Here is a 23,600-nt window from a genome sequence, read left to right as displayed (position 1 = left end):
AAGATATACAAATAGAAAAAGAAAAGCTAATTGTTTCAAGTGCCTTCTCCTCATATATATAGAATGTTAAACTCAAAAGTATTTTTGCACTTGAGGCCAAATGTCTAAATGAACTGACACTGTAAAATGTAAGCTTTGCTTGACTGAAGCTGTGAATAGTCCGTAGTTAATCCATTTTTTGTCGGATTAGCTCTTCAAGACCCACTTGTGAATGCTCTGCAGTTAACAGGCATAAGGAGAGTTTATGAAAAATGCTTCATGAGAAATACTGTTATAAATACAAACCTGACACCTTTCCTCCTGTTCCATATCATATTTATTAACATTGCAATGAAGACCAGATAGGCACAGATGGACTGTAACCTAAAATGTAGGAGCAACTGTATTTTTAAAACAGATTTCAATAATGCTTTGGTCGAAAAAAGTAATTCATAGCGGCAGCCAGGTCCAAGATATTTACAGCATGTTAGCTTTTTATGAGAGCACTACATTATTTTTGGTTAATTCATTTGACACAAATGAATAGCCAACTTTGTAATTTGCAGCAGTTCGGATGAGCCAGAGGAAGTGTGTATGTATAGAACAGTTTTTACTATAGTTTTAATGAAGGACAAAAAAAAAAAAAAAAAAAGATGAAGTACAGTAGGGACAAATGTTGTGCTGTGGCTTCCCTGTGTAAGGATGTTTTCATTTGTTTAAAAATAAAAATCCAGTTCCAAAGCAGATTGGCACATTCCTGTAACTGCAATGCTGCTTTGGCTCTACCCGAACCTATTCCTGGCAGTGTAGAACACAGAACCCTTTGTCCTCTCACTGCTGGTTCCAGTGGAGGAGCCAACCATTGTGGCTACTTATGAGGCAAGCTTGGCAGATGAGCTACCCAGATGCCAGGCTCTGGATTGTGCTTCTGTTCCATCTATGGCTGGTCTGATCTTTGGCATCTGCCCTGGCTTTGAAGCAGGCTGTCTAACCGTCTGCAAAGCAGGGTGCAGGTTCAGACTTCTGGTGGATTTTCAGGTCCTGAGGTCAGTTCTTTTTAATTTTTTTTTCATCTTTTACATTTCACACTGTGCTGGAGATTAAAGTGATTACAATAAAACCAGGATTAATATTTAGCTGATTTCAGACAAAAACAAATACTATATATACAAATATAATATACGGTATCTTTTAAATTATTAATGTTCCATATTTATAACTCATTTAGTCATTTCTAGGTAATATCCAACTACCTATAATCTTGACTCATCAGAGCCATCTAAACAAGAGGTAATCTTCTATTAGCAGTTCTGTCAGTTTGAACAGCAAGTATAGTGCAGAATTACATGATGGCTGTTGGTAAATGGCCATCTAATACAAGGCTGGTCCAAGGCTGCCTAGGTGGGACTACTTGAGACTTAAAGGGGTTATCCAGGTTCAGAAAAACAGAGCAGGTTTCATCCAAAACAGCACCACCCCTGTCTTTTGGTTAGAATGGAACCAAGTTGTAATACAACACACAACCTGAAGACAGTGGTGGTGCTGTTTCTATTCCTTGATAACCCCTTTAATGGCTCTCTGGTCTGAACGCCCTGGGCATGTAACAACCTTCTATGGTGTTACTATGCCCTAAGTGTATGGATAATATTTTCTTTAGTGGCACAAACTCAATATTGAAGATACATAAGTGATATATCTTCCTATTTATGGCATCTTACATTTAATCTTACTTATAGTAGTCAGTAGAGACTGTTTTCTGCTTGCAGTTTCATGAATATACCCAGACACTGTGAAGGGGATAGAAGTAATAAATAATTTTGATGCTTTTTTTAAAACCTTTTTTCAACAGTGAAATAAGTATTTTGGTAAATTATATCTCCCTGTGATGGGGCAATTGTATTCTGCCTCATAAGGGTTTTTGACTTCCTCTTGATCAACACAGTAGGGTTCCTCTAGGTTGAACCTTCTTTCAACCTTGTTAACTATGTTAGTTTACTACCTTCTTAAATGCTTCCCTAGTTTGTTACTAATGCGAACTGTCTGCCCAACTCCATGTCTACCATGCTAGACTTCCTGGTTATATTGTACACTCTAGCTGGGAATTTAGCCAGCTCTTATCTCCCTTCCACCACACCTTTTGACTATAACCCTGCCCATTACACCTATACACCTACATGAGCTTCCCATATGGTGGGAGGAAGATAGATGGAGATAGAAGAAGCTAGTACAGCAGAAATATGAAGTCCATTACATGATGTACACTAAATAGCAAGTGAAGTAATGAAGACAGCAGAGCAGACAGTTTGCATCAAAAGCAAATCATGAAAGACTACAGAAAGCTGGTAAAATAACTTTATATATCAATTTGTGTTAATTTATTAGACAGTTGAAAATAAATGTTATCGTTGTCAAAAAGTCCATTCAAGGTTAATGTCAAAGTTAATATATTTCCAAGATTTTCTTTTACTGATCAGAGATAGCTACTGCAACTTTTAGTGACATGCTTTATAGCAAGACTCATGGACATAGACGACAATAGACAGGACCTGCCCTATTCAGATGAATGTGAATCATTACTGAGCAAAACTTTTCCCACTTTTTGTGCATGAATTACTTTATTTGATTGTGCACCTCAGTGGCTTATGAGATTCGTCAAGTTGACCAGTCTGAACCGCATACATCCTAGTGCCAGCCCAGTGCTCTCTACAGCTGTTATTACTGAACATAATCTGTGACCCATGAAGAATTCATTCCATATTGTCCTATACTGGTGCTATCTATGTACTAGTGTCACTTTTCACTGTATTGCTGTGCATCTTTTTACAGCATCCTCCTCTTATCACCACCGACAGAACAGGAAGTCTCAGATTAGTTTTAGGCCTAGTGGTGAGAATAAAAACTGCAAGATTTCAGGATTATTCTATAATATAGATAGTAAAATGGATAATTATTTAGAAAAAAATATTTAGAAAAATTACCTTTTTTTTTTAAAATATGTTTAACATAAAAACGTGATTAAAACAATAGGTCATTGACTGATGACACATTCTATTTAAGGTTGGGTGCCACAATCAGCTGGCTGAGGGGGAGAAGAAACCTTAATTTCAATCTAAAACAGGGATGGGGAGCCTTTGGCCCTCCAGCTGTTACAAAACTACAATTCCCATCATGCCTGGACAGCCAAAGCTAAAGCTTTGGCTGTCCAGGCACGATGGGAATTGTAGTTTTGCAACAGCTGGATGGCCGAAAGTTTCCCGTCCCCGATCTAAAACATAGAAGCAGCGTTTTACAAAGAAGGATGTAGCTTTTTCTTGACCCTGTTGTAGAACCCCATGCACATATTTACATGTACACAACTTCTATATACCAATGTATAGGCATGCTCTAAGGAATGCAAGAAGCTTACACATTCATTTTTATTCAGATAGTTGATGCAGGGGTTTTTGTCTTTAATGATGTATAGTCTGGCTGAGAAATCCCAGGCATAGAAGCTTGGTATTTTATTTCAATAATAATCATTTTGATACATGTACATATCTGTGGCTGTTATAGTTTTATGCAGCTGGTTTCTTTCAGCTTCAGTATTAGCTTTGGAAATCAAATATGTAAAACTAAATGTATTTAAAGCAGTTTTGATTGCTTATTTTACTAATAATTAAAAGGTATTACCGCCTTGAATTCATCTTAGCACGTTCCCAGTACTAGGCATTATTCACAATGTTGAGCATCACATCATGTATTCTAATCTTTGCCAAATGTAGAGATTCCGCCGCCGCCGCTGCGTGTGCCGGTTGGAGTGTGCATGTAGTGCAGTTTGGGAGAATTATCTTTAAAATGTTAACTATGAAGGTAAAGTATGCTTTTGATATGCAAAGGCACTTGCTCTTGAAGGTGTAGAGATGAAAGGTTCTTATGAGGCATCTGTTTTATCCTGGGAGTTACACATCATTGAAAGGTCTTTATTCCATTACTGCCCTCTCAATATGGACTTTATTACTTAAATCATCAACGTTTTGCAAATGTGATTGATTTCGCTCATGCTGAGTGCAGAGGGCAATGCCTGCGAAATGCAGAAATGCCTTCAACTGAAAGATATACATTTTTGTACAAAGACGAAAGAAATTGTTTTTTGTAAGCTTTTTTTTAATGGAAACTCCCATATAATGAAAAAATCATATCTAATCTCCTATGTTGATATTTTCGTAGATTTTCATTGCTACTAAACCATGTAATCTTAGTGCGGTTTAGTATCACAGAGACCCCAGCATTTACAACCAACCTCATAAATCTCCTTCGTTTTTCTAATAAGACACGAAAGTCCTTAATTGGCCTTAATGAAATGCACTTAAAGGGCAATAAACGTGTTTAAGACCCGCTTTCAGGGTGAGCTACGGTACTCTCACTCTGCACTGTGTTAGCCTTTGTGGTAATTAATCACTTATTCATATGAGGCACATCAGTAACAAGATCAAGCTACTGCTGCACTACTGCATGATAATAAGCTTATTCCTAAATAGGAGGTAAAGCGCAGCTAGTTTTTTCAGATACACTGTAAAAAAAATCCCAAAATGAATTGAGAATTAGAGAGAAAATAGTTTAACTTTGATTTATGTTTTACACAAGACGAAACAATAAAGAAGAACAAATCAGTTACTAGCTCTACTATAGAATTTATGTTGGAAATATTTCATTGCTTCAGTGGGAATTTGGCCAAAAATTTTTAGGTCAGTGAAACTGGTGCTGAAAACAGTGCTCTAGTTCTACCATCTGCTGAGATGTGATTTAGACATGTTTAAGGGTGCGTTTACACGTACAGGATCTGCAGCAGATCGGCAGCAGAATTGATGGCCCAGATTTGAAGCTGCAACAAATCTGCGCTATCAAATCTGCTGCTGATCTGCTTTGGATCCTGTACGTGTGAACGCATCCTTAGGCCGGGTTCACACGCTGTAAGACACAGGCCGTTCTGTGACCCCGCTGTGTCAGAGAACGGCCAATTTCAGTGAAGATCATCCTTTCATTTGTGCTGAATTGGGATGCGGACGCATCCGCGTGAGCCCGCATCCCAATTTACCATAGCACACAATGGAGAGTGCGGCCAGAGCTGCACTTTCCATTGTGTGAACTGACAGTTCTGTGCTACCGCTATTCAATGAATAGTCTCCGCACAAAGCTGACATGTCAGTTTCTCCTGCAGCCACTAGGGATCCTGACCGGAGTGTATACTATGTGTATACACTCTGGCCGGGATTCCATTGACTGCAGTGCAACATACATTTTCTATTAATCACGTCCGATGTTGCAAATCGTTAACAACGGCCGTGATTGATAGAAAATTTAGGTTGTTTGAACATAGCCTTAAAGTGGCATTTCTTTTGGGTAAATAGTTTTAAGTTTTTTTTGTTTTTTTTTTAACAATATTTGGATATTTTACTATTCATTTTAACTTACTATGGGGTATTAGAATGAGGAGTTGGGGATTTAACATGTCAGACAGTGGCGTAGCTACCATAGAGGCAGGGAAGGCGGTTGCTATGGGGCCCGTGGAGGGAGGGGGCCCAGGGAAGATAAGAGCCTCCTGTGTCCTTTTGCTTAACCCCTTATTTACTGCAGTGTGTAAGTGACCCAGTGTTCTCTAACATGCTGCAAAACAAAAAAAAAAACCCTGGGTTAATACAGAAGACAATTAGCTCTCTGCCTGACTACTCTGATAACCTCTGACCTCTGTTCTCTGAGTTCCTGCAGAGGGCAGGGGTTATCAGTGCAGGAGTAGCCAAGGAGAGAGCTAATTGTCTTCTGTATTAACCCTTTTTTGTGTTGCAGCATGTAAGAAAACACTGGGTCACTTACACACTGCAGTACATAAGGGGTTAAGCAAAAAGTAGTCTGCTCCTGCACCTATGTATATAAACATAGGATCCTGCCTCTGGCCACAAGAGAATTTTTTTTTGGGCCACATCACCGTATATATATATATATATATATATATATATATATATATACATATTGTAGGGATCTTCCCGGGGATGGTGTGTTTGGACACAGTTCACATCAGGCTTGGACTTATAAAAAATCAACTTGACGTTTATTTGCAGCATAAACAGTCCAGTAAACAGAAATACAGCAACACCGTGCTTTTAAGAACAAAACAAACAACAAGGTCTTGCCCGTCTAGGCACTTACTAACAGGTTTCTTCACCTATCTAACACTTGAAACAGGACGTCTTTCACCTGAATACCGCAAGGTGTGTATTAGCTCCAGCAGAGGCTATGTTCACAGGTTGCTCCCAAACAGACACCCAGGCTGTTCACTCCTGGCTGAGAGCAACCATCTGCACACTGTGTGAGCTTTTACCTTCTCAGGCTGATTAGGGTCAGAGCTCACCTGATCCCAACACCTGAACTGGATCGAGGGGAGGGAATGGCAAGTCCCACTACCAAAACCTACCTGCCATTCCATGTAAATCCAGGCCCGGCAACAGTAAATAATAGCTCAGCAGCATAACACTGCTGAGCAACAGATCCCTCCTGGACTCACCATCTCACACTAAGCAGTAACCTAGGTGAGATGTACACTCCCTCGAACACTTCTCCCGTGACATGTCCACAATATATATATATATATATATATATATATATATATATATATATATATATATACTACCGTTCAAAAGTTTGGGGTCACATTGAAATGTCTTTATTTTTGAAACTAGTGCTAACTTTAAAGAAATACACTCTATACATTGCTAACATTGCTAATGTGGTAAATGACTATTCTAGCTGCAAATGTCTGTTTTTTGATGCAAACAGATGTATAGAGGCCCATTTCCAGCAACTATCACTCCAGTGTTCTAATGGTACAATGTGTTTGCTCATTGGCTCAGAAGGCTAATTGATGATTAGAAAACCCTTGTGCAATCATGTTCACACATCTGAAAACAGTCTAGCTGGTTACAGAAGCTACAAAACTGACCTTCCGTTGAGCAGATTGAGTTTCTGGAGCATCACATTTGTGGGGTCAATTAAAAAAAGGGGACCTTTATCTGAAACTCAACAGTCTATTCTTGTTCTTAGAAATGAAGGCTATTCCATGCAAGAAATTGAAGATTTCCTACAATGGTGTGTACTACTCCCTTCAGAGGACAGCACAAACAGGCTCTAACCAGAGTAGAAAAAGAAGTGGGAGGCCTTGTTGCACAACTAAGCAAGAAGATAAGCACATTAGAGTCTCTAGTTTGAGAAACAGACGCCTCACAGGTCCCCAACTGGCATCTTCATTAAATAGTACCCGCAAAACACCAGTGTCAACATCTACAGTGAAGAGGCGGCTGCTGGATTTTGGGCTTCAGGGCAGAGTGGCAAAGAAAAAGCCATATGTGAGACTGGCCAATAAAAGAAAAAGATTAAGATGGGCAAAAGAACACAGACATTGGACAGAGGAAGAATGGAAAAAAGTGTTGTGAACGGATATAATCCAAGTTTGAGGTGTTTGGATCACAAAGAAGAACGTTTGTGAGACGCAGAACAAATGAAAAGATGCTGGAAGAATGCCTGATGCCATCTGTTAAGCATGGTGGAGGTAATGTGATGGTCTGGGGTTGCTTTGGTGCTGGTAAGGTGGGAGATTTGTACAGGGTAAAAGGGATTCTGAATAAGAAAGGCTATCACTCAATTTTACCCAGACACCATGCCATACCCAGTCGACAGCGCTTGATTGGAGCCAATTTCATCCTACAACAGGACAATGACCCTAAACACACCTCCAAATTGTGCAAGAACTATTTACAGCAGAAGCAGGCAGCTGGTATTCTATCGGTAATGGAGTGGCCAGCGCAGTCACCAGATCTGAACCCCATTGAGCTGTTGTGGGAGCAGCTTGACCGTATGGTACGCCAGAAGTGCCCATCCAACCAATCCAACTTGTGGGAGCTGCTTCTAGAAGCGTGGGGTGCAATTTCTCCAGCTTACCTCAACAGATTAATAGCTAGAATGCCAAAGGTGTGCAATGCTGGAATTGCTGCAAAAGGAGGATTCTTTGACGAAAGCAAAGTTTGATGTAAAAACAATGTTATTTCAAATACAAATCATTATTTCTAACCTTGTCAATGTCTTGACTCTATTTTCTATTCATTTCACAACGTATGGTGGGGAAGAAGTGTGACTTTTCATGGAAAACACAAAATTGTTTGGGTGACCCCAAACTTTTGAACGGTAGTGTATGTATGTGTATGTATATATATATATATATATATACATATATTAGTGTGTAGGAGAGGGGGGCCCCATACAGTTTTTTTCCATGGGGCCCCATGAATCCTAGCTACGCCCCTGATGTTAGATCTCCGGGTTGTGGTTCTGGGAATGGTCACTAAATAGCAGCAAGATATGCAAGATAAGGTGGCAGCTGTGGGTCAGAAATGGGAGGTCAACAACAAATCCAAAGGGCACAAAAGAGGTAGGGACAAGTTGAAAGGACACAATGAAAGATGAAAGAGACAAAATCCATAGAAGCATTACAGGGTCAAAGACAAACAGGCATAAGTGTAGAGTCAGAGGCTAGAAGCAGTATCCAAAGAGATGACCGATACTTAGGCACCAGTCAAAAAGTCCTTGCCTGATTTAATTGGATGTATGAGGATGGTGAAAGGTTGTCCTTTGGCACTTTAGCATGATATACTAAGATTAGGCAAAGAGGGACAATTGATCTCCTTACCTGTGAAGGGTGTTTGAGTAGCTACCAGAGTAAGGCTTGCAGTGCTTTCATACCCATTCTATTATCCCTTTTAATGCCATGGGAGGAAATGATATACTCAATAAAGGGATATGTAAATCACATAGCAAGGAGGGGTGGGCCCAGTGCTGGAAACCAAATCTGTACATCAGTAAGGCAGAGTAGGGAAGTATGCTGGGGGAAGGCATGCACACTGCAGCTCAGCACTAAATCTTTGACACTTGAGATTAGAAGGAAAGCTTGATTTTTATATCTTTGCAAACAGCTAAAAGAGAATTATTATTAGTTTTATCTCTCTATGTCAGCTATGTGCCTTCATCTGCAGCGCAGGCTCTTGCCCTCTAAACAGAAAGACAATTACAGATTGGGCATGAGTCTTCTCACACTTAGTTTACACTCTTTCCATCACCATGTCCATCTCAGATAAACTAAATGCGGAAATTCATCCATAAATCCCTTCATAAAGAAGAAGGAATAGTCTACTACATAGACCATACATACATGTCTAAAAAAACAAATAAGCATTGTTATTAGAGAAGAGTGAATTTACAATGATAATGAAGTGAAGCACTTCGTTAGCCCGGCAGTCTGTTTATAAGCCTGCTGCCTTTAAAAATCCATGCTGCTCCGCGTCACTCTGCTTCGGGTGTCAGGAAAAGCTGGATCTAGTCCTGGGAAGCTGGTAGGTTTCCCAAGACTGGATCCAGCTTTTCCAGGCACCTGGGAAGCAGCACGGAGGGGCATGGACTTAATAATTAAAATACAAAGAGTAAGGGACCTGCACAAAGAGCTTACAGACTAGGAGGACTGGGGGTGACACAAGAGGCAGTAAGTGCTTTATTTACAAATGGGCCAGCCACTGTACATAGAATCGGAAAATGCCTATGAGGGCCCGGGTAAGCCAGTCACCTGCCAATCTCTGAGTACAGGTACGAAGTGTCAGAGATATAGAGTATAAGCAGAAGGGGAGATAAATTTAGGGAATGGTATAAGTGTGCCTGAGGAGATGAGTTTTTAGGGTACAACTGTGAGTGTTGGGATTGAGTCTAATGTCTTTGGGTAAAGTGTTCCAGAGAGCTGGTGCAGCAAAAGCAAAGTCTTGGAGATGGGAGTGAGAGGTTCTGATTATAGAAGATGTTAGTGTAAGATCATTAGCAGAACATAGAGCATAAGTAGGATGGTAGAAGGGAGGAGTTGTATGAGTTGAGTTTGTCAGTATCTCTGTGCTTCAGGGAGAGAGACAAGGGACTAGGGGCAGCACCGGTTACAGTAAATACTAGAGAAAATACTACTATGGCCTCCAGCATCTCATTACTCTGAACACTATACACTGTAACTCCCCAGCTGCCCCTTAAATTTTGGCATCATGAACAACATCATATTTGTGTGCCCTCAAGAATTTATTTTGTAATGCCCCAAGTGGTGTGGACGCATTGTTTTACTTTACTAGTTGGACTTAGAGCATTTTAGTTATTGATGTACTATATGTAATAAGTAAAAGACACAGGGTGAAAAACCCCTTTAAGAGATGGGATGGCATAAGATATAATTTTTTTTCTATGCATACCATATTAACAGGGTTCTGGTTTGGATAAATCTTTTTTAGTTGCAGGTCCACCCTCCAAAATTTATTCTTAGGGGGAGGTCGAATTTCTTTAAAGTGATATTATCACTCCCCTTACTCTATACGGGGTTCTATAGGTTGTCGTGACTCTAGTGTCGGTTGGGCACACAGGTGTGGGAGCACACCTGCTTTTATTTTAGGAAGGCTGGCTATACCCTTTCCCCTATGGTCGGGGACCTGCCAGGCTGTGAGGGGGTCCCTTGGGTAGTTATCACAGTGGTCCGGAGTGGAGAGTGGAGATGCCACCCACAGAAAAGGGAGATGACCAAAGGATGGTGTAATGACTGTGTAGGTGCCGGAACAATAATCACTGAGTCCTGTTACTATAAATAAAATCTTCTTTACTTCAAGAATACTTAGTACAGTAGCAGATAATAGACTTCTGACTTGACTAGACTCAATCTGCGCTAAGAGCTTTTGGAGAAGGAGAGCTGCGCTGAATTGGTTGCGTGCTGAGAAGTAGAATGAGTTTAGAGCAGTAGAGAGGCGCTTGTGCGGAGAGTTCAGAGTAGTAGAGAGGAGTTTGTCTGAAAGTTCAGAGTAGTAGAAGGGAGTTTGTGCTGAGGTTTCAAAGTAGTAGAGAGGAGTTTGTCTTGAGAATCCCAACCCAGGGTAGAAGTGTTCTCTGCTGGAACTTTAGAAGAAGAAGAAGTAGTAGAAGACTACTTGTGCCTGTGTTTCGGCCTTTGTTGTCGCTGTACCACCTGTTGCCCTACAGTGTCAGGTGACCTGTCCTCTTAGGGTGACACAAGCCTCATACCTTGTTACCAAAATTACCTAGTTTCACCTGCACTGCGTAATAGAATACGTAGGCGTATAGCAACTTTGTTCTATTGGGATCAGTTCCTCTTGTTTCAGGATACTGTCTTGCTCTGTTAAGAGACATTCAATGGCGTGGGTTGGGTAATCTCTTACTTGTCCTCTCCTGAGTGGTTTAGCACTGCATAATAAGAATAAGTGCAGCTTTGAAAAAGAAAAGAGTCTCTGTGTTTCCCATACGTCTATCCACTACAACACTCCCGACTGGACTGGTGGGGGGACCTGGCAGAGCCAGGACCCAGCTGAACTACAGCAAGGACCGTCATGTTTTGTGTCTTCTCTCTACCAAGACTTGGATAAGACTCCCTAAGTGTGGACGTGTACTTCCTCTCCCCATGTGACATTTTTTTTCCTTTTTTTTAAAGTTACCTCCCTCAACTGTCTGTGCTAGGCCCCTCAGGGTCAAAGAGTGTCCGAGTGATACAGCTGCCACCTCCCAGTGTCTGTGCTAGGCCCCTCAGGGTTGAAGAGCATCAGAGTGCTGCCGCTGTCATTTCCTGGTGTCTGTCCTAGGCCCCTCCATATCGAAGAGAGTCAGAGTGCTGCCCCTTCCACCTCCCAGTGTCTGTCCTAGGCCCCTCAGGGTTAATGAGCATTAGAGCGCTGAAGCTGCCACATCCAGGTGTCTGTGCTAGAACTACTAGGACTAGTACTTTGCCCCTGAAGGGGGTGGCACTTTAGAATGTCTACTGCTGTACTGGGAAAAAGTGTCATTCTATGCCACTGATCCACCAGTGTTCAATGGTGTCTATGGAGAAAAGGTAAGTATACACTGCGGATTCACCATCGTCCATTGTTGTCCTAGGAGAAAACTTGATGATGCTGTCCTGGTCATTTTATGATGCTCATTTACCAATATCCACTGCTGTCTTGGGAGAAAATTGATACTACACTGCTGATCCTGACAGGCAGCTTAATAAAATGAGTACACCTTTATGTTCACACTACGTAAGTCCCTTTAAGAGCAACCTGGGTCCCTTTAAGAGTGACCTGGGTCCCTTTAAGAGCAATCTGGGTCCCTTGTGTATAATGGAAAGTATACGATGTACGGCTGCACAGTTCACACTACGTACGAAGTTACGCCAGGATTGTACGTGGCGCCGTAAAAAATGAACCAGACCATTGTTTGAGGACGAAAATGCCGTAACTTACGCCCGTAGCATAACATGCGGTCCCGTACGTAGTGGTGATTTCTTCATTTTTCCACTTTTCTTTGCCGATCCAAAAGGTTCTGTGGGGTGTCCGGGGCTAGGCGAAGATTTCCAAGTAAAAGACCCCTGTCAGATCGCTACGTAGGGCACTCGGGAAGCGTAAGTACACTGCGGGCGTAAGTTCGCGGTCCGTACGTAGCCGGCCGCAACTTACTTAAATCCCCGGCCGGAGTTTAACACGTATATGTCCGGCCGCGAAAATATGCGGCCGGACATATACGTAGTGTGAACATAGCCTTAAAAATGCAGCCTCTACTACATATAGGCACTAGTAAGTTTCTGCCACAACATTAACAAGCTTGAGCCATTTGTAATTTATCCCAATCCAAGAATAAAGTGCATACCCGCATCACCTCCAATTGTTTTACTCTAAGCAGTTATACATACTTGTCATAATGCCTATATTTTCCTTCTGACTTTTATTATCACGTTTACATGGAATGGGCCTTGTATCATGTGCCTAATATAATAGCTTTTTATTATGTAATATGCCATAATCTGCTTTTTATTACATATTCATTAATTATAGCATACATTACACCCTCACCTATGCAGCACCACAGCAAGTTCCCATCCGAGCAAATTCTTCAAACATGTATGGTATGTAAACGAAACATTTTTATAGCAATAAAATAAACAATATTGCTGAGTTCTGACCTAGTTTGAACAGTTGCAGAGCTTTTTTTCGCTACTTGCTGTTCATTTACCCTGGGCAGCTGGACAATAGAATTTTGCCAGGGCCACAAACAATGAAATAAAACAGCAAGATGCACTATATTTTACGGAAACATTCTGTAAAGAGCACCAAGGGACTAGTCAATGCCCAGTATTCCGAGACAGTCATTTTTTTATCACTATTTTTTTGTAAACCAAATGTTTTTGAGAATAAATACTAGATGGAAGCAAAGCTGCTTCTCATTTGCTATATTTAATTTAAAGGTACACACAAAGCATCTCACTAGGATAACATGGATATGATGCACATAGATTTCCATGGCTAGGTTATTATTAGTCTTATTTATTCCACAATAATAACGGCTTCACATTTACCAGTTCCTTGTGTCCTTTTTGGTTTTACTACTAATAAAATGTAATAGGTATAATAACTCAGGGAGTGTTTGCATATAAATGCAGTTTTGCTCTGGTATGTTGTTTACTCTCAGAAGGAGACATTCCAAAATATAAAACATAAGGAACATTTATGCAAATTGCAGGAGCAGCCTTTTTCCTTAGCGAGAGAAGGAGATATTTGCATATTTGAATAGGAATGACAAACCCTACATGTCGTTGGTACATACAGCATGTAATCTGTCTATCATTTTTATGATCCTAAAAAAACATGATCATAAAAGCTATCGAGGTGTATCATTAGCTTATTATTATTTTCATTAATGGGGGTGTTTACGTAGAAGGATCCTGTATCCGTAACCAGCTATGTATATTTGGCTAATGCAAGCAGCACAGGTGAAAATTATTTGCCTCTGTGCTTTTTCCTTATATATAAATATATGTATCTATATATATAATTTTTTTTTTACATTTTTAGGTTTTCTATGGAAAGATCTTATTTTTATATAATTCAAATGCAAATTGTATTTTTTAAAATAAACCAGGGAGAAGGATGACTATGGAAAAAAAGAGGGGCAATGAGGGGAGGGTAGAGGGAGTATACATGAATAATAAAAATTCCCAGCTTGGTACAAATCTTAGGAAACGCATGGTACGCATGATCAGTTACAAAGTATGAGCATACAATATTGTACCAAGTGAGTAAAGCAGTAAAAAAAATTGTCAAGGGAACTTTTTTTTGACAATGAAAGGTCGGTCAGTTCCTAACTACAAAGTCCTTCACACGTAGCAATGTCCATAATGATGTCTCGTTAGGCGTTGAAACAGGGACCAAACAGAACAGTTACAGAACTAAATAAAACATAAAGAGCAGGCTCTCACTTCCCATAGAGGGCTGAGAGGGATTCCTCCTAAAAGGAGGATGTAAAAGGGGGGGGGGGGGTTCTTGATCACGTCTGCATATACTGGGTATTACAGACCTAGAATTGCATAAACCCTTTGGACAAAACCGTCAGTCTACCTGCTATCATAGGTAGTAAACGGGCTGGATTATTATCCACAAGAACCCCTGTGGTAGAGTGGATGAGTGTTTTCACCTCTTTCCAGAAATCCCCACCAGATATGGACCATCGTAGCCCTTGCCTCCCTATTAGAGATGAGTGAATACGATTCGATCGAGTAGGTATTCGATCGAATATTGCAGTATTCAAAAGATTCGAATTCAATCGAGTAGTGAGGCGAATACGCGGGAAACATTCGAAAGCCCTCCCATTGCAGTTGGAGCTTTTTTTAATCCAATGACCATGCAGGGAGGCTGTGAGGAACCCCGGGAGTACGCACGCAGCGTGAAAACGGCGTCTACCCTCATTGGATAGCTGAACCACATGACCTTGAATCTTAAATACTTGGCTCCCGCCTCTCGACCGCAGATTAGCTTTCAACCTAGTCAGGGAAAGATCTTGCAGCAGGGAGAGAGAGGTTTTAGTAGCGTTTTGGTTAGGCAGGCTTACTACAGAACCCAAAAGTCCCTTTCAGGACTAAGATCAAGTGAAAAAGTCATCTCTGAATCAAAAGCACTTCTCAGTGCTAAGAAATAGATAATATAACAGCAGCATCAGCATCAGCAGCAGGTGTATTCATTCCAGTACCCTGTGTGTTCAAGTGACTTATAGTGTCCCTGTTTAACACCACTAAGGGCATGTTATACATACTGTTCCAGTAGCGCACTAAGGGCACCTGATATATACCGTTTCAGTAGCCCAGTAAAAGGCATGTGATACATATTGTTCCAGTAGCCCAGAAAAAGGCACGTCATACATACTGTCCCAGTAACATTCGTACAGCATTACGCGTGATACGCGCGAATAACATGACGCTCTATGGACGCACATTGGAATCATGTATGTAACACTGCGCAAGAAATACAAACGAAATGTGTAAACATTGCCATAAATGTTCGTAAAGCGTTCGCAAATATTTTTCCTTCGCAACTGCGGAGAGTGGCATTATACTGCGATTTTGGGTTGTTAGGTGCTTCCAGGCATGCTCACCTCTAATGTCCTAGTGTCATTCCGAAGGTGTTTGCATCATTAAGGGAGGTTTTATGAGGGACTTGGTAACCTCCAAGTGGTCGAATATTGATTTCCAAGTGCCGCAAATTTTTTCCCCATAGACTATAATGGATCGAATACTCATTTGAATAGTCGATTATCGGTGCCTATTCGATTCGAATTCTCAAAAGTCAAATATTTCACTACTCGCTTATCTCTACTACCTATACTTACAGCATAAGTGTGGCATGGAAGGGTATAGTTTCTGCAAAAGATAAGTTTGCTTCCTGTGTATGGCTGGAGGTTGAGAATTTATGATATAGTACAAAGTACAAAATATTACAGTTCTGATGTCAGAGTAGCAACTCTTCTGCTGTCGCTGTGATATCAGAGTATTTATTCTAGTTCCTGAGGGACCTGCAGCAGAAGTAGATGTGGCATTGCTTTGTCACTGTGGTGCTCTGGGATCTTTGAGAAACACGGCCCATCCGGAGAGATCTGGGGTAGGCAAGTTGAACATTTTGAAAAAGTCTGCAAGGTCATCTGGGCATCTCAGGGTTGCTGCCTTGGTTCTATCCCTGGCAATAAGTGTGAAAGGAAAATGCCACCTGCAGGGTATGTTTCTCACTTGTAATAGTGAGAGCAAGGGTTTAAGTCTCACCTATGCTTACATTACCACTGAAGAAGTCCAGGTGTATGACAGAATGCATGGGGCTCCTGTAGATGGCACCCCAGCCTATCCCTTTCCTACTCCTAACCTGGTGATACTTGTCAGCCTTGGTTTATGCTCACTACATGCTGGGTTATATTTTTTTGCACAATTTGCTATGTATGCAATGTTTGCACTACTACTTATATATTTGGTGACCATTTGTTGCACTACATATTTATTTAGTTGGTTATTGCACAGCTTATACATTGCTTGCTGAATTACATAGGGATAACTAGTTACAACTTCTTACAAATATTTTGGGATGCAGTCCTGAATGACATCACATCCTTTGCCTCCTAGAGTTTGGTATATTTAATTGATTAGTGTGTTCTGTACCTGCATAATAAAGTTCTTTTATTATACATACTCTTGGTGTTGCCTATATAGAATATTCTCTTGTCTTTTGTGAGTTATATGTTCCATATATATGCTGGTACTGTGCACCCACTTTTCACTGATCAGTATTGTAAGGTAGTGCATGTGTATACCCCAGAGTTTGTAAGCAAGGGTTTAAGGGCAGCTCTTTGTCATTGGGTTCTTCGGAAAGAGCTGAAGCCTTTAGCCATCAAAATCTGTTGTCGACTTCAATCTCGCCTTTCACATTATTTCCTCTTTTGCTGCGAAATAGTGGGTCTGGCAGATTACATCTCGCAAAGACTTAGGATCATGCTCTGTGTGCTCTGTCTATTTCCAGTGGACTTTCAGGTTGGTTTAACAGAGTATTGAATTTGCCCATAAGCGTTGGCAGCCGATTGTGTGGGCGGCGAGCCTTCATCAGGCCTCTTGGTTTTATATTGTTGCAATGATTTTCTAGGTCGTCAAGGTGTTGTTAGAAGATGTTGAGAAGCAGTATGAGACAAGAAAGGCATCTTGGAGCCCTTGACTGCATGTCATGACTGATGATTTAAGTGATTACAATTTTTCCACTCTGGTTTTCAGTAAGTTTAAGTCGAAGTGGACAGTAGTAAAACCTTTATGCCATGTACGTTTCTGATTAGCAGCCAGAGAGTCCATGTCTGTCTTTGTAGGTAGTAAAGCAAGGTGTCAATACCTGTGGTTATTACGCTTGCTGATCAGCCAGAGCTGGAGTGGAGGTCGATGCGGCCAGTGCCAAGTGTTCCAGTGCTGTAACTGGGTCCTGCTGCTGGGACTGATGCTGGATCTTGACACAGCTGGAAAAATACTGAGATGACCTGCACATCTTCCAGAGGGTCCACTATAGCATGTGAGGGCTTTCTGGCTTTTATCCTCATGGAAAAAGGTAATTACCCCCTTTAAGCAGGGATTGTGCTGGAGCACTAGAACTTACCGTCCTCCTGCCAGCATGCCAGGCCATGCACCAATGGAAAGAATTATTGTTTAATAAATACAAATTAAAGGGGTTATCCATCAGGCTAATTTGATTTTTCAAGGGGGAGGATTGGGTGAAAAAATAAAATAACCATTGCTCACCTTCCATATCCATTCCTGCTGCTGTTCCCATATCCACTGTTTTGTCGGTTAACTGTTTTTGGGGGATGAGTAGAGAGTATAGCTCTATAAATTATCTACGCTGCTACAATAATAAGCATCAGTGACTCTCTGGCTGCAGCCTACCTCTCCCCAATGAGAACACTGGAACAGTCGGCCATCTCAAATGTTCCTCTGTATGGGAAAAATGGGCAAAGACAGAAGAGGAAACTAATGATCGCTTAGCTGTCAGTAATTAAGGGTATATGGCCACCAAAACAAACCAACAGGCAGATAAAACCTATTACCCAACAAGGGAATAGTTTAGCTCAGCCAATACATGTGCTTGGCTTACTATTTAAAGCAGTGTGCCTCAAATAGCAGTGTGATGAGAGCCCAGAGCTGAAGCCGGGGAGGTAAGTGGATGTCATTGTCTTCATCCACCCCTCCCCCAGAAATACTGAAAAAATGTCTTCCACCCAGAGTACTTTTTTAAGTTTTCTGTCTAAATCAATGTTATACATATGGCTACTAGGTGTCTTCTTTCTGCACCATACATGCTCTCTCCGTGGTGATATTTGGTCTTTTCTTTGTTCAAAAAAAGAGACCAAACACAGAAAGTCCCATGGCTTGATATTGATGTGGGACAAGTCTTCCCTGCGCATGTGTATACCTGCTGTGCATTCACATTCAGTAGCAGAGAATCTTGGGGGTGCTTGTATGGTCAGCTCTCCTGTCACACAACACCAAAACCTCTGTAACCACACAGTGACATTATACTAACTGAATTGTTGCATAACAAAGAGCATTGTCTCCTGGTAACAATGCATAGTTGATAATATAATTAGCATATGTTATTAATATAATTAGCCTAAGTTAATTGCCCTCAGTTAATATACAACCTGCAAGATGAACACATGTCTTTTGTTGCATTAGCACACAAAAGACTGGGACATTTTAACATAAAAAAAACCCCAGTATTGTCAGAGAGTGTGCATGGACCTCAGATTTTTTAATTTTTTTTTAATGTATATGACAGGTTAAATGAATCTAAAATGCTGATAGCTCCCTAGGGTAGGGGGCGCTGATGATATAAGGTTTGGTGCTTGGAGGGGCGGTATCCCCGCCCCCAGTGCTCCAATGGCCTTACCGAGCAGAGGACTTCACATCTAACAGCACAGGAATACGCCACCCTGAAGCATGATAAAGGGTGAAGACCTTCATTTGTTCACACATTGTTTTATTTTCAACTTTATTGTAATTGGTCTGCTTCACCAGCAGAACTAGGGCTTGCATCATGGCTGCTGGCCTATGCTCTGCTGTTCTGTGCTGGGCTCAGCTGTTCTGTACTTGGCTCCACCACACCAGCTGCTGGGAGCTGTCAGTGTGATGGATTATTGCAGAGATAAGGTGGATGACAGGGGAGCTTGTACACTGATGATGCTCCTGAGAGCCGACTAGGTAGTCATCAGCTTGGCCACCACTGAAAACACAGAGAGGTGGTCGGGAACCCAGGAAATGAGCTGTCAACACATGAAAAACCCTAAAAGGGAGATACGGCTACAAAGGTACTAAGAACCTATTGCAAACTTTAAAAAAAATGTAATGTTTTAGATATAGTTATGGAGAATACCCCTGTAATTAATGCTTCTATATCTGCATGTAAACATCCACACTGTAAACTATGCTGGGATTTTGCAGCCCTGTTGAATACCCTGTAGGCTTTAGATTTCAATTTGCGAACTCCTGAAGCTATCTCAGCATCGGAGTGGCTTACTAAAATAAGACTTATATCTTCTGATTCAGGGTAAGAATCCCTATTACGCACTGCTTTTGCTTTGGTAAGAAAAAAGCTGCTAACAGGTCTACACACATACCTACCATTGCTGTTGGTTCGTCTGCTGGTGTATAGTAGCTCTCCTGACCGACAGATGATGTTGGCGTAGATAGGGTTTCGGCATGATGGAATTCTTTGTTCTGGGAGAGATAAGTTGCAGCCAGAGCTCTTGGGCTGCGGCTTAACCTTCCCCTTTCCATAGAGGACACAGGAATGATTAGCTTTGCTGAATGAACTTGTGTATGGGGAGAGCGGGAGCCGGACAGGAGAGATATCTAAAGGCTGTCAGCAATCATCAGCTAGTTATTGAAGGTGTGTGGCGCCTTAACATCTAGAGTTAAGAGAGAAAGAGAGAGAGAGAGAATTACAGGAATGTTTTCTATGAATATTTTTTTTAAGTAAGGCACAGTCAGGCTGGTAGCAGAAGGCTGCATTAGCAGTAAAAAAGCATTTACTGATAATAAAAACATGATTGAGAATTAATCAACTCAACTATTCTCTATTGAGAGTGTATGGAAATATGTATCAAGCACCAAGGAATTATCTCGTAAGGATACTAAGTATGTAAAATTAGTTATTAGTGAAATTAAGTTGATTGATAGGATCAAATGTTTTGTAGGAAAATGAGTGTAAAGGTGCCATAAAGTTTAACACTATTTAGCAAATGTCAATTGAAATGTTGCTGTGATTTTAAAATTGTAATGCTCCATCTTGATGTATTCAAATGACAGGTATAACATGCATCTTAATATTTCCCATAATCACCATCCCGGCATCACATTGTTCTTCTGACCATAATCAACTTTAATGGTAATTATACACTAAAATGATACAATAAAACAAACCCAACATATTTAAAGGGGTTGTATAGTATTAGTAAAACATGATAGCTTTCTTTCCCAAAAAGCAGTTCCATTGCAGTGCATTGTGATGAACTGCAAATGTACCTGTGGACACGTGTGGGGGAGTTTTTGCAGAGTTTTTGTAATTGTGTACAGCCCCTTTAAGAGATTTTCTTATAAAACATTTATCTACAATATATGAGGAAAACTGAATTTTAAATTCCAATGTCTATAAGTCCTTGGACCTTTGAACATGTAGTATCTGGTTAGAGTAACCCTTAAAGGGTTGTCCCATAAGAAATGCCTTTTCTATATACTGTGTTAGGGGATATAAACATCACAGTAGGTTTATTTAACCTTTTATTGACTATGTTTGACACATATTTATGTCATGTGGGCATTAAGGAAATAAGGAGAATGCTCAGGAGACATTACCCCAATCCCGGATGTTCGAAAACCTATTTATCATTGTCAATAGCAACTGCAGCATTTAGTTGGCTACTGGGTGTTAGTTATGTTATGCATAGGATTGCATTTTCTTCCTATGTGTAACATCAGTTAACATGGCAACCAGGGGTCTCAGGTAGGGTGAAATACGAAAACAGCTACAGTATACTACAAGGCTATGTTCACACTACGTAAAACTACGGCCGTAGTTCTCGCCGCAGAACTACGGCCATAGTTTTCAGGGGTGGAACATAGCCTTATTTTGAATGAGATCCCAGCCGGAGCGTACACACATCGTATGTGCTCCGGCCGGGATCCTGTGCGGCGCTGGAGAAAACTGACATGTCAGTTTTCTGCAGCCGGAATTCAGTGAATTCTGGCCGCAGAAAGACCTGTCAGTTAACACAGTAAAGCAAGCGGCTCTGGCCGCTTGCTTCACTGTGCTCTATGGGAAGCTCTGATGCGGGCGGGCGCTGATGCACCCACATTAGGGCTCTGCGGCCGGACGGATCATCCAGCCAGTACTTAAGTACCAGCCGCGATGATCCAGGCACAGACCGGCCGTTCCGTGACCCAGCTGGGGTCACAGAATGGCTGGTCTGATACGTAGTGTGAACATAGCCCATTACTAAAAACATATTAAAACTGATTTTTTTTCCCTAAATGTAAAACGGTGTCCTCAAACAATCCCTTTTACCATTTCAAAAATAATAAAAAAAAATAATAAATAAATAAAAATAACAAACATAATTATTATCAATGGTAAAATGTGGAAGTCTGTTAATTTTGCATATACACCATAAATAATATTGCATTTAATTCCACCATTGTAGATTTTGGCTACCTGGCATCCCCCAAAAATGCATTTAAAAGGTTTGGTCACTTTATAGTAAAATTGTTCAGTGTACAGTATTAGAAAGTGTACTCACTGCACATCAGCTCTCTGGGTACCACATAGAGCTAAAATCAGACTCCCCTCCCCGCTATGTCCTATCCTGTGGTGATTCTGACCCTAAGACGTCTAAAATGGAGGAGCATGTGACCATGCCCCCCCAGTGTCCTTCACTGAGCCTGTGTATGCCTATGGAGCACACAGCGGGCAAGGCATGGCCCCATGCTCCTTCATATCAGACATAGTATAGACCAGTGCTTCTCAATTCCAGTCCTCAGGCCTCACCAACAGGTCATGGTTTAAGGATATCCCATACAAAGACACCTGTGATAAGACCTGATGCACTGAGTTCAATTACATCACCTGGGAAATCCTAAGGAATCCCCAAAACCTGACCTGTTGGTGAGGCCTGAGGACTGGAATTGAGAAGCACTGGTATAGACAAAATCACCACAGAAGAGAAAAGCACCCCTAAAGGAGTCTGATTTTAGCATTGAGTTAGTTTTTTTTAAATTGGAATTTAATGGTCTGTCAGCTGTGTATCATGCTTAGAGCAGCAGACATGGGCAGATAACTGACAGGGAGATAAAACAAATGATACCTGTTCCTTAGCTGACTGATTCCCTTTAAAAAAAAACACCCAACCAGTCCTGTTCCTGCATAAATAGTGGAAAAATAAAGAAATTATTTTAAAATTTTGCTTTCTCTTCTACAGATTGTACAGTTTGTAGTGAGCTCAGCTTTATTTCTTTACTAGTGCAAAGCCCATGAGGTTCTCCACTGAAAACTGCCTTTTGTGTCTTCTTCTTGTGTCATTTTCTCTCTATAGTTTGTGTGAGCTGTCATCCAAGAATTATCTCCACCCTGTTTACAATCCGAGCTGGTGTGTAACACCTATCTCTTACACTAAGAGAGCAGAAAGCACATCTTATAGATTTATCCTATCCATCTCTGCATAGCAGCCAAATGGTGCCACTTTTTTTGAAGGTCTGTTTAGTAATTAGCTCAATTTTTTGTGTCTCTTTAAGGGGTTAAATAGGCAATCCACTGTCTGCTGAGGGGGAAGAAACATGTTGATATAAAGATTCTAAACTAACATGACATTTGCTTTTTGACTATTAACACAGGTTTAAATAGGAAACATCATAAATATATTGCAAAATATATTGACAAGTCTATGGGACATATGGAAACAGCTGAGTGGGCTCATTGATTCAGTGGCTACTGTCCAAGTGACGAGAAGCCGGGTATGTCTAGCTAAATGGGATCATTTGAATAGTTTCATGAAATGAAATTAATCCATTCATCCAACTTGTGATACACAGGACATCTTCTTCTAAACTGTCTCGTAAGAACTCATAGAGTAGCAGATTTAGCTGATCAACATATATTACTACAACACGGCTTGAGCTTTAAGATGTCCCTAGTTAATGTCCAACACTCTTGTAGGTTTTTTTCCCCGTATTTAGTAGAAGTACTTTAAAAGTTAGAGAAAACAATGCGAACTGGAAGAAATGTCTTGACACTGACACAAATGACAATGGGCACATTTCAGACATGATTTACACTGGTGCTGATTCAGAGATATATTTGTGCCAAAATACTACAGTCAACACAAAATATTCTTACGGCCTGGGGTTGTTTCCCCATGTTAATGAGGCCATAATGAGATGCAGACGATGTCTGCAGAGAATCCTGTCTGCACAATTCCCTTCAGAAATTCCCCTGTGGGGATGTAGTTGTTGTGAGTGACACCAATAAAAGGGGCCAGCTCAATTTTTGACACATCAAAGTTAATATTATTTGCAGTCTAGTGACCATTTACAACTTGGTAGGTATCACAGTGAAGAAAATAGATACAGAATGAAACTGAGCAGAATAAGGTATGGAAAGCCATGAAGCCACCAAAAAATTGCTGACTATTATGATATTGAATTC

General features: G+C 40.8%; 1 long non-coding RNA gene across 1 annotated transcript in view; it reads right to left on the bottom strand.

Moving 5' to 3' along the window:
* Window positions 1-431: 431 nt before the first annotated feature.
* LOC138784750 (uncharacterized) overlaps window positions 432-23,600 on the bottom strand; it is a 29,825-nt gene continuing 6,656 nt past the window's right edge. Inside the window, exons 2-3 of the long non-coding RNA XR_011361931.1 lie at window positions 19,526-19,812; window positions 432-1,072 (exon numbers count right to left, since the gene is read on the bottom strand). This is a non-coding gene — a long non-coding RNA (uncharacterized lncRNA). The remainder of the gene's footprint in view (window positions 1,073-19,525; window positions 19,813-23,600) is intronic.

This window comes from Dendropsophus ebraccatus, chromosome 2 (genome assembly GCF_027789765.1).
Source record: "Dendropsophus ebraccatus isolate aDenEbr1 chromosome 2, aDenEbr1.pat, whole genome shotgun sequence".
Taxonomy (NCBI): Eukaryota; Metazoa; Chordata; class Amphibia; order Anura; family Hylidae; genus Dendropsophus; species Dendropsophus ebraccatus.
Note: the sequence above shows the minus strand (reverse complement) of the source record. Positions and strands in the feature narration are given on the sequence as shown.